The sequence below is a fragment of the Mastomys coucha genome, unplaced genomic scaffold (assembly GCF_008632895.1).
Source record: "Mastomys coucha isolate ucsf_1 unplaced genomic scaffold, UCSF_Mcou_1 pScaffold7, whole genome shotgun sequence".
In the NCBI taxonomy this organism is placed as follows: domain Eukaryota; kingdom Metazoa; phylum Chordata; class Mammalia; order Rodentia; family Muridae; genus Mastomys; species Mastomys coucha.
In genome coordinates, this window is record NW_022196913.1 from 65,345,705 (window position 1) to 65,360,917 (window position 15,213).

General features: G+C 45.8%; 1 long non-coding RNA gene across 1 annotated transcript; it reads right to left on the reverse strand.

Annotated features, from left to right (window-relative positions):
* Positions 1 to 3,610: 3,610 nt before the first annotated feature.
* On the reverse strand, positions 3,611 to 8,259 carry LOC116081923. The gene is made up of 5 exons (XR_004115092.1): positions 8,102 to 8,259; positions 7,291 to 7,576; positions 7,094 to 7,177; positions 6,258 to 6,430; positions 3,611 to 3,844 (listed from the first exon to the last, which is right to left on the reverse strand). It is a non-coding gene; the product is annotated as an uncharacterized LOC116081923 (long non-coding RNA).
* Positions 8,260 to 15,213: the final 6,954 nt, after the last annotated feature.

The window sequence follows — 15,213 nt, forward strand, 5'->3', positions numbered from 1 at the left end:
ACCCACAAACATGAGAACAGAGAGAGAAAGGAAGGAGCAGGCTATGCCCTCTGCCTCTCACCACACTGGCTCAGCATGTGTGCGTTTTTTTCTTGTCCCCACTTGGCAAGAAGGAAGATCTCGGACAAACAAGAGACTGAAAGAAGGGGACTGATCCTTCTTTTCTTAGCAGCATATTGCTAAGCATAGTGTACAATGCACACTCAGCCAGCGACCATGCCTGACCCTCCTCCACACAAGCCTCCTTGACAACACCCACCTGCTGTGCACATTATCTTTGCTTTTTGTGGCTTGGGGGGTCAGAACCCTGTTACTGGATGAGACCCCAGGATAGGAAGGAAGAGGAAACAAAAATGGTTTTTTTCGTTTGTTTGGTTTTTTGTTTTCTTTTCGATGAAGTGGCCTGGTTACACACAGGGACAGTCCTTAAGTCACTCCACAACTGCACCCCCACCCCCAAGCTGGAACAAGTTTGCAGAAACCACAGAAGATCCACAGCGCTTTCTGACTCCAGCTCCCTTCAGCCCAGGGCAGGTGACAGGTGTGAGTTCTGGAACTTCCCAAGGGGTGAATCCTTGCTCACCATCTGTGACCTGGGTGACTCCAGCTCCCTTCAGCCCAGTGCAGGTGACAGGTGTGAGTTCTGGAACTTCCCAAGGGGTGAATCCTTGCTCACCATCTGTGAGTCGTGCGACTTCTGAGACTTCCTTCCTTAGAGCCTGCATTCCGAGGATCCTGCTCTATAGACTGGGTGGCTAGAAGCGACACTGTTAATGTCCTAACTTATGCAAGTTCCTCAGAACCCCTTAGCTTCTTCCCTGCTTAGATCCTCCTCCACTGCACTCACTGGGGTCAGCATGGCTACTCCTCTGTTTCTGGAACAGATCTCTCCATTCTGAAAGATCTGACTGAGGTCATCTGACATTGCCGACTCCTCACTAGCCGCTGTTCCGTGTTTGTCCTTCTAAAGCTGATCTCTGCAGAGCCCACCATGGACCATCAGAGCTTCCACCCCCAAATATCTCCAGAATGATTGATAGTTTCTGAATTACTTGGTTCATTTTTCTTCCTTTTTTTTGAACACCCATTCCTGCTCAGTATCTCTGACCTAGAAGTGACCATGTTATCTCACTTTGCAGGGACTTTTCCAGTTTTAGCATAAAAACCCCCATTCCAACACAATCCAGAGTAAAGCATCGTAATATAATAGACCTGCATGCCAGGGCAGTAGCTGCTTCCCTCACTCCTTTATCACTGCAAAAGTGAAAGCAGGAACCCAGAACCTTTGTAGAAGGAAGAAGGGAGAGAGAGAAAACAGGGAAGGAGAAAGAAAGAGAAGGAAAAAATATGGGGAAAGGGGAGGAAGAGAGGAGAAACAAAGACGGAATATGGAAGGAAGGAAAAGAGGGAGGGAAAGGTAAAAGGAGGAAGAAAAGGAGAGGAAAAATAAAAGGATAAATGGAGAAATTTTTATTTTTTATGACATTCATTTAATTGGTAAATAAATTAATATACTTTTCTATTCAAAGTTGCAAGTAAGTCCGCCAGTCACAACAGACTTACAATACCTCTCATGTCTAAGCTACGGAACACAAAAGCAGAAGTGTCCAAGGTGAATGTTTGAGCCAGAAGTAGTTTTGCAGAAGAACGACCGACGAGGACCACTTATTCTTCCCACCTTCCCTGTGGGGAGATAAAGGCTCCTGAGCATGGGTCTTGGCCCAGTCAACCTGGTCTCCAACAGGGATGAGCCCCCCTGCTGTAGGGCTTACCCCACCCTGATGTGTGAAGTGTAAGCAATGACTACTGTTGTTCCTTAGAAAGCCGTCTGTGGCCATCTGATCTTAGCAGGACTCTTGAAAGGTCTAGCCTTGACCTGAGGAAATGAGTTTTTATTAAAGCGGCTTCTATTATTTAGAAAGGCAAAATACCATTCCACCCAATTCTTAACCATTCAGAGTTCCTAAATGTATTGCTTACTTTTGATTTATTTTGAATAAATTCAGCTTTACCACTTCTTAGGACATATTTATTCTATATATGGAACCCAAGTAAAAGCAGCATGGATGGATAAAATCCTCTACAAGGCAAAATTCCCGGGTGGCCACAGCAAGAAAGGTCTCCAGGGAAGCTCAGTGGGTGTTGGGAAAGACCAGAGACCACATGGCATGATTTGTCTTCATTGGGAGCTTCCAAGGCCCCACTGACAGGAGTCCTCACTCACACAAGGAATTTCTAGGGATGGTGCAAAGAAAGCCATCCAGATTCTATGGATCCAAGGGCATAAAGTTACCTTAGTTAAAAAAAAATAATAATAATGTTCTGAGGATGACAGCACTCGCTGCCCTTCACGCTATTTTTAATGTATATTTAGGTAATATTTTAGATCTGTTGAGGAGTTCAGACACTTTCTGGTTTGAACACAGCACAGCTCAGAAAACTCTTCTTCTATGTGCTATCTTGCCGTTTTCAAAAGAGGTTTTGAGTGTGTGTTAAGGCTGAAGCTAAAAGTGACTAAAAGCTCAAGGCAAAAATGAGAGGAAAAAAAAATTGTAAATCTCGAATATGAGAAGACACCATTATCCAGAATGCCCAGAGAATCGGTAAGAACTATTGCAACCAAAGCCAAGCGAAGGGCCAGAGTGCCTTCCACAGTCTGCACAAATGGACAAGGTAGAGAGATGCTCACGGCACAAATGACCAGAAGGGTGAATAGTCCTCGGGAAACATACCTATGGCAAAGAGCTCATAGCTGGTGGGGATGTAGAGAAACCAAGAGGAAATATAAAATGTTCAGTCACCACTGAAAATGGTGTGGCCCTTCCTCGAGCTACTAAAATGTTAATTTGTACTCTTTGTGTAAACCACCAACCAAAGAGTACACATGGAGGGACCCATGGCTCCAGCTATATATGTAAGCAGAGGATGGCCTTGTCAAGCATCAATGGGAGAGGAGGCCCTTGGTCCTGTGGAAGCTCAGTGCCCCAGTGTAGAGGGATGGTAGGGCACTGAGGCAGGAGTGGGTGGGTGGGTCGGTGGGCTAGGGAGCACCCTCTAGGTGGGGGGAGGGAAAAGGGATGAGGGGTTTGTGTAGGGGAAACCAGGAAGGGGGACAATATTTGAAATGTAAATAAATAAAATAAGCAATGAAAATAAATAAAATAAATAAATAAATGTTAATTTGTATATTTGCATACATGACCTAGTAATTCTTTTCTGGCTATTTACCTAAAGGAACTGAAAATGTATCCTCAAACGATACTGCACAGCCTTCTTCACAGAAGCAATATTTACAACACCTAAAAGGGAGAAGCCACCGATCTTTATCAGCGGTGGATAAGTATACTTAAAAAGGCAGCACACACATACAATGGAATATTATTCAGCTTCAAAGGTGAAGGGAATCATGATACAATGTGAATGGACCTTGGAGACATTAAGTGAAATGAGCCAGTCAAAAAAGATAAAATGCCGGGCAGTGGTGGTGCACGTATTTAATCCCATCACTTGGGAGGCAGAGACAAGCAGATTTCTGAGTTCGAGGCCAGCCTGGTCTACAAAGTGTGTTCTAGAACAGCCCAGGCTACAGAGAGAAACCCTGTCTCGGGGGGTGGGGGGAATAAAATACCTTATTGGATACATCAAACTAAGGAATTTGACTGACCCTGGGGTTCCTGACTCCAGATTCTTCCTCTAGTTACATCTATAAGTGACTGACATCTGCCCTAGTTTGTTGTTTATGATAAAACCAAAAGCATCTTGAAAAGGAAAAGGTTTGTTTGGCTAACACATCCGGACGACAGCCCATCATGGAAAGAATGCAGCGCAGAACTCCAGCAGGAACCTGGAGGAAGGATGGAGCAACAGGGTTAGGCTTGACCACCATAGCTTTTCCAAACCGTTTTCTATATAACGTGGAACCACCTGCGCAGGCGTGGCTCCGCCCACGGTGGGCTGGGTCTTCCCACATCGATCAGGAATTAACCGAACACACAAAGACTTGCATACAGGCCAGTCTGATGAAGGCAGCTTCTCAATTGAGGTTACCTGTTCCTAGATGACCCTAGCTCCTGTCAGAGGACTAAAAAAGAGAATAAATGATCAGAGATCATTCTGTGGGTAAACAAATTAATGATGATGATGATGATGATGATGATGATGATGATGATAATAATAATAATGATAATGATAGTGAAAGTAAAGTCCGCTGACTTCCCCAACCCTACAGGACTGCGTGGGGAACTGAAACTTTGCCTCAGCTGCCTATCCTATTATGTGTGTGTGTGTGTGTGTGTGTGTGTGTAGCTGGGCAGTGATGGCGCACGCCTTTAATCCCAGCACTTGGAAGGCAGAGACAGGCGGATTTCTGAGTTCGAGGACAGCCTGATCTACAGAGTGAGTTCCAGGACAGCCAGAGCTACCCAGAGAAACCCTGTCTCGAAAAATCAAACCAACCAAACAAACAAACAAATATGTGTGTGTGTGTGTGTTTCTCACATCAGTTCATTTCCCATATATACAGTTTGTTTCTTAAATTATACTGTCAAGTGGTGATTTGAAGAAGACAATAGAATTTAAAAAGGAGACCCTCAGACAAATGTACACTCTCTTCTTATTTTTTTTTAGAATATACACCCAATGCAAATTACACAGTGAAGCTAGCTGAGGGGTGTAATTTGTTACACAAATAAACAAACACTATTGGGTTCCGTCTGTGGCTACTGTAGTTATAATGAAAAATCTAAAAACAACTGTAATGCTTCTAACCATAAAATTATAAGGCAAGAAAGTGGATTTAGATAACTGCGCGAGCTGTAATTGTGTGTTTGTAAACTCGCAGACAAGGCTTTCACACTAATTTAGCCCTGGCTCATTGCACACCCAAAGCACAGGCTTCCACTCTGCCCTTCCTTATTCCACATGGGTCTGAGACCCCAGGCGTTAGGAAATTCCATCCTCGGAAGAGAGTGTGTGCTGGGTGTGGTGAGCAGGACAGGGAGAAAAGAGGTCTGTGTGGCAGGCAGCTAGAGACACAGGCGCTGCTGGAGACAGGGGCTCCACTGCGTCCTCAGCAGCAGAGAAGTAAGGACCAGAGATGCTCTGACCTCATCTTTCATGGGTTCAGAGAAGGCATGTCAGTTCGCAAGATCACATGGGTTAGAACTCAAAATCTCAACCTCCTGGGGCCAAAAAGCGCTGGCCCTTCACCTCTGCAAATTCACGGGGACCACGGCAACAGTCCATTGGGAAACCGTAGTCTCGGGCAGAGAGAAGCAGCCACATCCATCCGGTTAGTGCTCAAGTCTCTTCACTTCCTCTGCCCACAGTCTTGTTCCTAATGCTGTTCCGAACACCTTTGCACCACGCTGGAGCCAAACAAAGGCAATGGGAGGAGCTTGTTTTCCTCACAGTTGGCAGGTGTTTGCCCAGGGAAACCATGAGCTTGGTCAGAGCACCAAGGTGTCAGGAACGTGTGGGACAGGAATAAGGAAGCAGAGAGCAAGGAACAGACTGGGAGTCAGGTATAATCTGGGAGAACACACACCTTCTTCCCCCAAGCCCCATGTCTGGAACTTTCCAGAACCTCTTAAAACGGAGCCACTCACAGAGGACTGAACATGCAGGACTTAAACAAACCTATGGGGAGCATTTCCTATTCAGACCACAACAGCTTCAGGCCCTGGGAACGGAGCATCTGTGGGGAAAGGCATTATCCTGCCTGGGAGGAGCTGAGGCCTCTAGAAATGAGGAAGGAACTAGAAGAAGATTGGATGAGAAAAATATGCCACGCAAGGGACGAGAAGCGAGTGAGCTGATGGTTAGGAACCTTCTTGAGAGGCCAGAGAAGGATGCAAATGTGGTCACTATCTGCTGGATGGACTGCACCCTCATGAAAGCACCGAGCTGTGCGTTTGGGTTTTTTTTTGTTTTTTTTTTTGTTTTGTTTTGTTTTGTTTTTTACCGTTTTGAGAAGATACAGGTTTAGTTAGCACCTTGCAGATTGGACAGCAGGCAAGTCAGTCACAGGTGAACCGCCTACCCGATTATACATGCTAAATGGGTAAATTGCATGGTGTGGTGATTACATCTCGATAAAGCTCTTACCAGAGAGGAAATGAAAAGCAGATTTTAAACAATAAGTCGAGACTTTGCTTTTTCTGGCACTCATTTTCTCAAGCCCTGGGGACCACCCAAAGGATACTCGTGAGACCAGGTGACCCAACTCCTCCACACTTCTTTTTAATTCCTTGCCTTACCTGCTCTCTCTGGTGGTGCCCAAGAGCCTAGGCTGAGTTGAGTTGCTCCCAGGAAGGCCACCACAGCCACCAGGCAGAGTTGGGCACATTTGGGTCTCACTCCCAAAACTTAATTCACGAGTCCACAAATGCTTGGCGTCCCTGGTCTGTGCTCACAGACACGGGTCTTGAACCTGGAGGACAAGAGCACACACCGAAAGTCAAACTGTTAAATGGCTTCTATAGTCAGAATTCAAATCTGAAAAAAGCCACATGCCACAGTTAAGGGAGTGCGGTCTGAAGACTGAGGTTTAAGTGCCCTAACCGGCCAATAGGATAAAAGAGTTTCTGGTATCCTTCATGTTCTCTTGAACCAAGCCATGCAGATACTGGGAACACATCCTTTTTGAACAGGGGGGTGAGTGAAAGATCTGAGTCATGACACCAAATGTTGTGTTTTATAAAAAGATAAGGAGGAGAGGAATATGTCTGGTGGATGTTAGTCAGGTGTAGGGGAAGGGGGCTCATGCTAAGGCATTCCTTCCTCCTGAGAGACCAGCCACACGATGACGGTATAGTATAGAATAGTGTTTATTCAGGGCATGGGGAGGGAAGTTGAGAGGGTAGTAGAGACAGAGAAAGAGAGAGGGAGTGAGAGAGGGAGAAAGAGAGAGAGGGGGAGGGGGAGAGAGAGAGAATGATAATAGAGGAGTAGAGAAGTAGAGGCAGGCCATGAGCACGTGGATGGAGGGGGTTGGGGGAGAGAAGAAGGGATGAGAGGACAGAGCAGTAGCAAGAAGGCAAGCAAGGGAGAGAGGAGGGGGCAAGCGGCCCCTTTTATAGTGAGTCAGGCATACCTGGCCATTGCCAGGTAACTGCGGGGCAGAGCTTAGACAAAATGCTAACAGCATGTGCCCATACTTTCGGAATCCTGAGTGGCCCTGAAGGAAAAAAAAAAAATGACAAACGTGTGTAAAACATCTTAGAATGGGGAAGGCAGATGTTGCAAACTATGTAAAACGGAAATACAGCTGCCATCTGTGGGAAGACGCACCTGAACATGGACACATAGGACTGCGTGTATCTCGGAAAGCAAAGGCTCTGTGAGCCAGGCACAGCAGGAGACACAGCCTGGCACAGCAGGAGGCACAGGCAGGCAGAGCAGGAGGCACAGCCTGGCACAGCAGGAGGCACAGCCAGGCACAGCAGGAGGCACAGTGGCACAGGTACAGACTCAGAGCTGGTCCTTCAGATTTCAGACATCAGGCCTCTTGGGCAGCTAAGGAGTGAAGTCGCTTTTCTGTGTTTGTGGACCAGGTATAGGACGCGGACTGTCAAGGCTGCTGAAAGGGAAAAGCAAATTATTTCCATGCAAGTCAAAACAAAAGCAGTATGGATTTTCACAACCCAAGCCCTATAAAGCAAGATGTTGCCCTGGATGTGGCCGTGGTTAATAAGCCTCAGGGAATCACTCAGGGGTGAGTCTACCACAGAAGAATGCAGGCAACGGCCCGAGGCACCTCTAAAGCCAAAGGAAACAAAAACCTTGGGGTTCATTTGTACAGACAGGGAAGAAAGGCCACTGGATAAATCTATGGGGGCTCTCTTGGGCCCTGGTGGTTTAGGGACAGCAGCTGAGAATGAAATGTCATCTTTTGTTTTGCTCTCAGAATAAATGGAGGAGTGAGGCAATCCTCATGTCAGATCCAGGGTTAGTTCTTAGTAGGAGTAAAGTCCACCAGCAATGGCGGCTCAGCCGCTCAGCTGCCAGCACCCAGCTTGATTGCTGCTGGTGGTGTTTGGTTGCGCAAATCATAGGTTTTCATGCACCAGTTGAAGAAAACTAATGACCGACCACAACTCACGTTTCAACTCGTCATGCTTCAACAGGTCAGTGAATGTGGGTCAAAAGTGGCCAATGGTTCCTGGGAATGGACAAGGCCAGGTGTCCCCTAGGGCCAGGACAGGAACAACGGTATGATCCAAGTGGATGTGGGAGCCTCACAGACTTCCGCAGCCTTGGCTCTGCATCCCTAACCGATCAGAAGTCGGAACAAGGTTAGAAACTGGCTGCTTAATATGTACAGCACAAATATACAGCTAAGATAACTGGGAGGGTGGGAGGGGGACTACCACAGAGTAGGTCAATGAGTATTTTATGAGCAAACAGTAGCATTCCCTGTCTTTACCACAGATTTCCAGTGTTGTTCATACTGATATCTAAGTATCTCCTCCCTCCCTCCCTCCCTCCCTCTCCCCTCCCTCTCTCTCTTTCCTCTCCTCCTTCCCCCTCTCCCTCCAGTCCTTTCTCCCTCCCTCTCTTCCTCTCTCCTCCCTTCCTGACTTCCCTCCCTCCTCCTGCCTTCCCTCTCTTCCTTCCTCCTACCCTCCCTTCTTCTTTCCCTCCCTCTCTCCCTCCCTCCTTCCTCTCCTGCCTCTTTCTCTCCCTCCCTCTCCCCCTCCTTCTCTCCTGCCTTCCCTCTCTCCCTCTCCCACCCTCCCTCCCTCCCTCCTCATCGCTTCTGAGGCTGCCTTATTCTTTACACTGCTGGCTTCAGTTCTAGCACCTTTTTGAGATATTTATGTAAAAATGTTAAAGGTTGGAGACCCATTCATTTTTATTGAATAATTGTATTCATTCTTTGACAATTTCATACATGCATATAATGGATTTCGATCATATTCATACCCACTTCTCTTATAATGCCTCCTTTCCCCTTTCTTCTTACCAAGAAGTTTCCCTCCTACATTCAATATCTTTTTAAAAATGATTTATTGTATGTGTATAGTTGTGCCTGCATGTACAACTACGCACCACATTCATGCAATGTCTGTGGAGGGCAGAAGAGGGTGCTGGGTGCCTTGGAACTGGAGTTACAGGTAATTGTGAACTATCATGTGGGCGCTGGCCATCAAGCATGATCCTTTGGAAGAGCAGCCAGTGCTCTTAACTGACGAGCCATCTTTGTTGCACCCTTTAAGAATAGCCTATTGAATTTCACTGGAGTTGCTTGCATGGACTTGCATATGGGATTATTGGCTGGAACATGAACAATTTAACCAATGGTTGTACCACTCAAGAGAAATGGCTCCTTCTCCCCCAGCAATAACTCCTCAGCCAGAGGTGGGTCATCATAAGTCCCTCCACTGGAGCCTGTCAACAGCTCAGTCTTGTGCAGGTGACAGAGCCGCTGTGAATTCCAGAGTGCAATGGCCATGTTGTGTCCAGAAGTCAGCCTCAGAGCCCTCCTGTCTCCCAGCTCTTATGTTCATTCTGAAGTATTTCCTTTACAAGAATTGCATTTGCTTCTTGTCATTTGGCATTTCCCCTTCGGGCCCTCTGGAACTGTGAGATACAATGCATTCCCAAGCACTGAGCGGCAGCTGACCATGCCTGATCTCTTCCATGAAATGAGTAACCAAGTTTGCCCATTTACTGCAAAGCTGTTCTGCTAACCCCGACTTGCATCTGTGCATGGACCTTGGCTGCAAGGACAACTGGGGACCCCACTTGAAGGTTCCTTTGGATGAGCACTTCTCAAGATCTCTCTAACTACCGTGACCATACAATTTAATCTCCATGTTAAAAGCTCGGAAAGTAAAAGGGGGTGGTCCCTGCTAGGTTGTTCCATCAGGCCAGACCATCACAGGCTGAGTAGCTCTAAAGCTGCAAGCTTGTCTGGCTCACAGCTTTGGAGACTGGACAGAGGTCACGGGCCACATCTGGTGAGGTGGTCCTTCTTCTTTACTTGACAATGGGAATTACATGGTGGGAGCCTTCCCACCATGGAGAAGACTGACGCTGCTTTATAACAAACCCACTCGTACAAAGTGTTGACCCATTTATGAGGCCAGACACTTGATATCCATGTTTCCCTAAAGGTCCCACCCCTGGACACAACTGGGTTGAGGAATAAGTGTCCACACATGAACTTTGGGGGACTTTCGTGTTCCAGCCATAGCCTGGGACCATGAATAATAATGTACAAGTGATGGACTGGGATGAGGCTCACAGTCTCCTGTGACCATCTCATGGCACAGTCTACTTGCGGATTTCTCCAACAGAAGCAGGGATTCAGAGAGACTCTTTTTTGTCTTGTGGGGAAACAGCTACATTGGATATACTTTTTCACCCTGTAAACACTCCTCCAATTGCAACCTTGAATCTAAGCACTCAGGAGGCAAAGGTGGGGGGAGGTCCCTGTGAGTTTAAGGTTAGCCTGGTCTACATTGTGAGTTAAAAGGTAGTAGCCAAAGCTACATGGTGAGACTCTGTCTCATATATTACTACTACTACTACTACTACTATTACTACTACTACTACTACTATACTATTTATTGATTTCAAAGAATGCTCAATTAAAGAATCTCCCACTAGATCTTCAGTTGCAAAATCATGGTAATAACAACATGTGTGGTAACACACACCTGTAACTGCACCACTTGGGAGCCGAAGGCAAGAAAATCATGAGTTTCAGGGCAGATTGGCCTGCCTGGTAAGTTCAAGGCCGGCCTAACTTACATAGCAAAATCTCATCTCAAAAACATAAGGGGTAGGGATGTAGTTCATTGGTAGAGTACTCGCTTAGCATGCACAAAGCCCTGGGTTTGATTGCTAGCACCACAAGAAGAAAAGATATAGAGGAGGAGAGGAAGGGAGGAGAGGGGAGGGGAATCAGTAATTTGCAGTCCTAGCACCCCATCAGAAGAGTGCTACAGAGCAAAGTCATATCTGACCTCTCTTCCAATGAGTAAGAGAGACTCAAAGTAAAGGGCCACTTAAGACCGAGAGCTAAAGGGATTATTTCTTCTGAATTGTGAAGTCTGAGTTGGGTTTACAAAACTTTCCAAATAGGTGAAAGGCTTCAATGAATTCAATCAGTGAGTTGTCATCAAACAAACCTGATTACCGCCATTCTAGGCACAGTAACTAAATCAATTCCAAGACCAATGCAATGGTACTAAGATAAGGAAGCCCTGTCCTACACAGGGGACCAGAACATCACACACTTTGTTATGTGGGGAAATTCAGAAAGAACAGGTATAGAACAGAATTTACATTGTAGGAGCAATATTTACACAATATCCCTAAGTCGAGATAAAGGGTCCAAAAGCCAGCAGATCCTTGGAACTAATCTGGTCTAAGACTATCGTTGAATGCTATGGAGTCACATGAGTTTTGCTACATACTATGTCCTGGAATGGAGTTCCTAGGCTGATTGCTTTTGACAAAGAGAAGATGCACCTTATCTATGGATATAGTCAAGACAGGCTGTCTCAGTGCCTCCAAGTGCCTTCAGGGTCCACCAAGGTCGCCACTGGCCATCCAACAGAGAAGAACAGGCAGGGGATGGACAGCTTGGATGTCCAACAGGACACTGCCACTTCTCATGTGTCCCAAGACAGTGAAGAGGGCACCTGAAAGCCTCTCTGATGAGCCTGGCTACAGGAGAAAAGCAGACCCAGTCTGACAAAGAATGCCTTCTGAAGGGTGTGCTGCTGTGCCCTTTAACTTCAAGTGGATTGCCAACTTGGAGCTAAGGAGACATCTTCACTGCTCTCCCTCATGGTTTGTGCATGAGGTCAGGAAAATGACCCCTCTCCAGCACAAGGTTCATTGATTACAGCTGTATACTCTGATTTCCTTGTATGTCCTTAGCAGCCCAAATGCAGGGGTAAAATCAGCCAGAAAATTCACAGTGGCATCCTCCTTTGTCCCCAAGTGGCCAAAGGATGAACATTTTGAAAGTCATTTCATAGTCCCCACCCTGGGAAGGTTTTTTTTTTTTTCTCATTGTTCATGCCTTGTGGTCTGTTTGAACATAAAGTCAGTTTACACTCTGGGGGAATGCATTTCTCCTTGGCTGTTTCTACATAGCTTCCAGGATGTGGAAACCACCATGGCTCACCAACATGGCTGCTTTCGTTCCTCTCATAAACAAACTCAGCAGCGATCATGGCGCTGTGGTCACCGTGGGACTTGGTGTTGCTCAAGCGCCCCTTCAGCCATTTGTTCCGTAGAGTCTGATTATAACTTTTCATCCCAGATCTGATGAGCAAGCAGACACTCGTCTGCTGGCCTCCTTCCTCAGGCTTTCCCTTTATCCCCATAAGCATATGATACAGAGTGATAAACCCAGAATTAGAGTGGTAAGGTCAGGAATAGCCTGGGACCCTCCGTAATGTAAAAATGAGTTATTTGAAAACACGCCTGTGTCCAAGGTGAAAGGCAGGGAGTCTTTCCTGAATAACTTTAGTGGACTTACATTGCAGCCATGGGAACCCTCAGAAGAGGGAAGCAAAGAGAATTTGACAAAGACAAGAAACGAGATGGTAATAGGACCAAGGACACAGAGCACTGTGTGTGCAGGAGCTGCAGATCACAGGGGGAAGTTCCGCAGAGCTAGAAGCAAGGGGTGCATTAACTTCTGGCTCCTTCAGGAAGGATCGATGTCCTCCCAATACCCTGGCTTTGAACTTCTGTCTTCCAGTACTGTGAGAGAATGGTGTCTTATGTGTCTTACGGTGTCTTGCGGGATTTTGGTTTTTACAGCAGCCAATGGAAACTCATCATCAGACTACGTAGGCACTACACCAGACAGCTTCCCACAGTATGGCAGCTTCCCACAGTCACTGTGACAGAACCAGGCTCATGAGTCTCAGCTTGGGAATCTCTGTGACATTGTTGAGGAAGGTCTGACCTGGGGAATCTTAGAAGCTCTTGCATCACTTTGATCTCTTTGGATCGCACAATAGGAAAGCAAAAGCTCATGATGGGCATTGAAACTCGAGTTCCAGTGTTCTGGGGTAGGGTCCCTGCATCGTGCTCTACCTTCTCATCTAAGTGACACACCACATGGGATGTCCTCCTAGTCCTAAGCAGCCACGAGGACTTAATCTGTTTTAACTGGGTGTACTGGCTGGTTCTGAGTGTCAACTTGACACAAGCTGGAGCTATCACAGAGAAAGGAGCCTCCCTTGAGGAAACGCCTCCATTTCAGAAGCATTTTCTCAATTAGTATTCAAGGGTGGGAGGGCCCAGCCTCCCTGGGCTAGAGTCTTGGGTTCTATAAGAAAATAAGCTGAGCAAGCCAGGGGAAGCAAGCCAGTAAGAAACATCCCTCCATGGCCTCTGCATCAGCTCCTGCTTCCTGACCTGCTTGAGTTCCAGTCCTGACTTCCTTTGGTGATGAACAGCAATGTGGAAGTGTTAGCTGAATAAACTTTTTTTTTCATGATATTTTGTGTAGAACTAGAAACCCTGACTAAGACACTGGGTTCTGGACATCAATTTCATCTCTGCAAATAGAGTTCATAAAACATCTGCATTGTTCAGAAGAGAAAGGGGAGACAGGAAGTCCTGAATCAAAGGTTTTGTGAGAGATTCTTTCTACTGAGATAAAATCTCTTCCTAATTCTTCACTATCTTGTCACCTGAATGACTGAGACATGGCTGTTTTCTCTCAGAAACAAATTCTATAAAAAGAGCTGGAGGGAGCTGGAGAGAGATGGCCACAGTTAAGAGCAGTGGGAGATGTTAAGAGCATCTGACACTCTTGCAGAGGGCCCAAATTCCGTTCCCAGCGCTCACACATTTCAGCAGCCTGTAGCCATAGTCTTTGAGGATCTGACACCCTCTTCTGGAACCTGAAGGTACAGCATACACATGGTGCACATACATGAATACAAGGTAAAAACACTCATATACATAAAATAAAATAAATCTTTAAAATATAAAAATAAAGAGAGCTGGCAGTCAGAGAATCCCCTGAGAATCTTTTGTTATAGCCCACACAGCCTTAATTTAAACACAGCATTTCATTTTAAAGAAAAATTTCAACTCTAAGAAACTGCACTCTAGGTCAAAAGGTAGGTAACATGATTGCATTATGTTTTTTTAATATTTTTTATAAATTTAAATAAAAATGTCATCAATTTTTCAAAATTTAAGTAAATTTTTAAAAAGATAAATCATTATATATATATGTATGTGTTTTTCCAAAACTATAAGAGAATATATATAATGTATATATATGTGTGTGTGTGTGTGTGTATGTATGTATGTATTTCAATCTGTACATTGCATTCTATGCAACTCTATAAAAGAAAAAAATGTTATTTGAGGGTCTTAAATATGCTTCATAGCTTCAGGCATTTAAAAAATATCATTAATGCCCACAACACCCAGAGGAAGCTCTACTCCCAGGTGCTCTGACACAACCAGGATCAGAGGTGAGCAGGAATCAACATCTGTCTCAACACTGGGAGTAACTGGGACCATCGGGACCAGGCACTTAGGAACTCCACCAGCATAGTGACTCCGGTTTCTTCCGGTCTGTCTGGGTTAGTGTTCTGAGCAGACCTTGGACACAAGCTCTGCAGCCAGTCCCATAACACACAGAGAAAGCCACACTTCTAGGTGATCTAACAAGCCCAGGATCCCAGGATCCCAGAATCACAGGATCACAGAGGCAGCTTCACTCTGAGGAGTTCTGACACAACCAGGATCACAGGAAGGAGAGGCTCCAGTCAGATTTAGCCAGGGCAGGTAGCACTAGCGTTAACCAGATGGCGGGGGGCAAGCTTAAGAAAATAAACAACACAAACCAAGGTCACTTGCCATCATCAGAACCTAATTCTCCCAACATAGCAAGTCCTGGACACACCATCACACCGGAAACGCAAGATTCAGATATAAAATCACTTACCATGATGATGATACAGGACCTTAAGAAGAACATAAATAGCACCCTCAAAGAAATACAGGAGAACACAGGTAAAGAGATAGAAGCTCTTAAAGAGAAAACACAAAAATCCCTTAAAGAGCTACAGGAAAACACAATCAAACAGGTGAAGGAAACGAGCAAAACCATCCAGAATGTAAAAATGGAAATAGAAACAATAAAGAGATCAGAAAGAGAGACAACCCTGGAGATAGAAAACCTAGGAAAGAAATCAGGAGTCATAGATGCAAGCA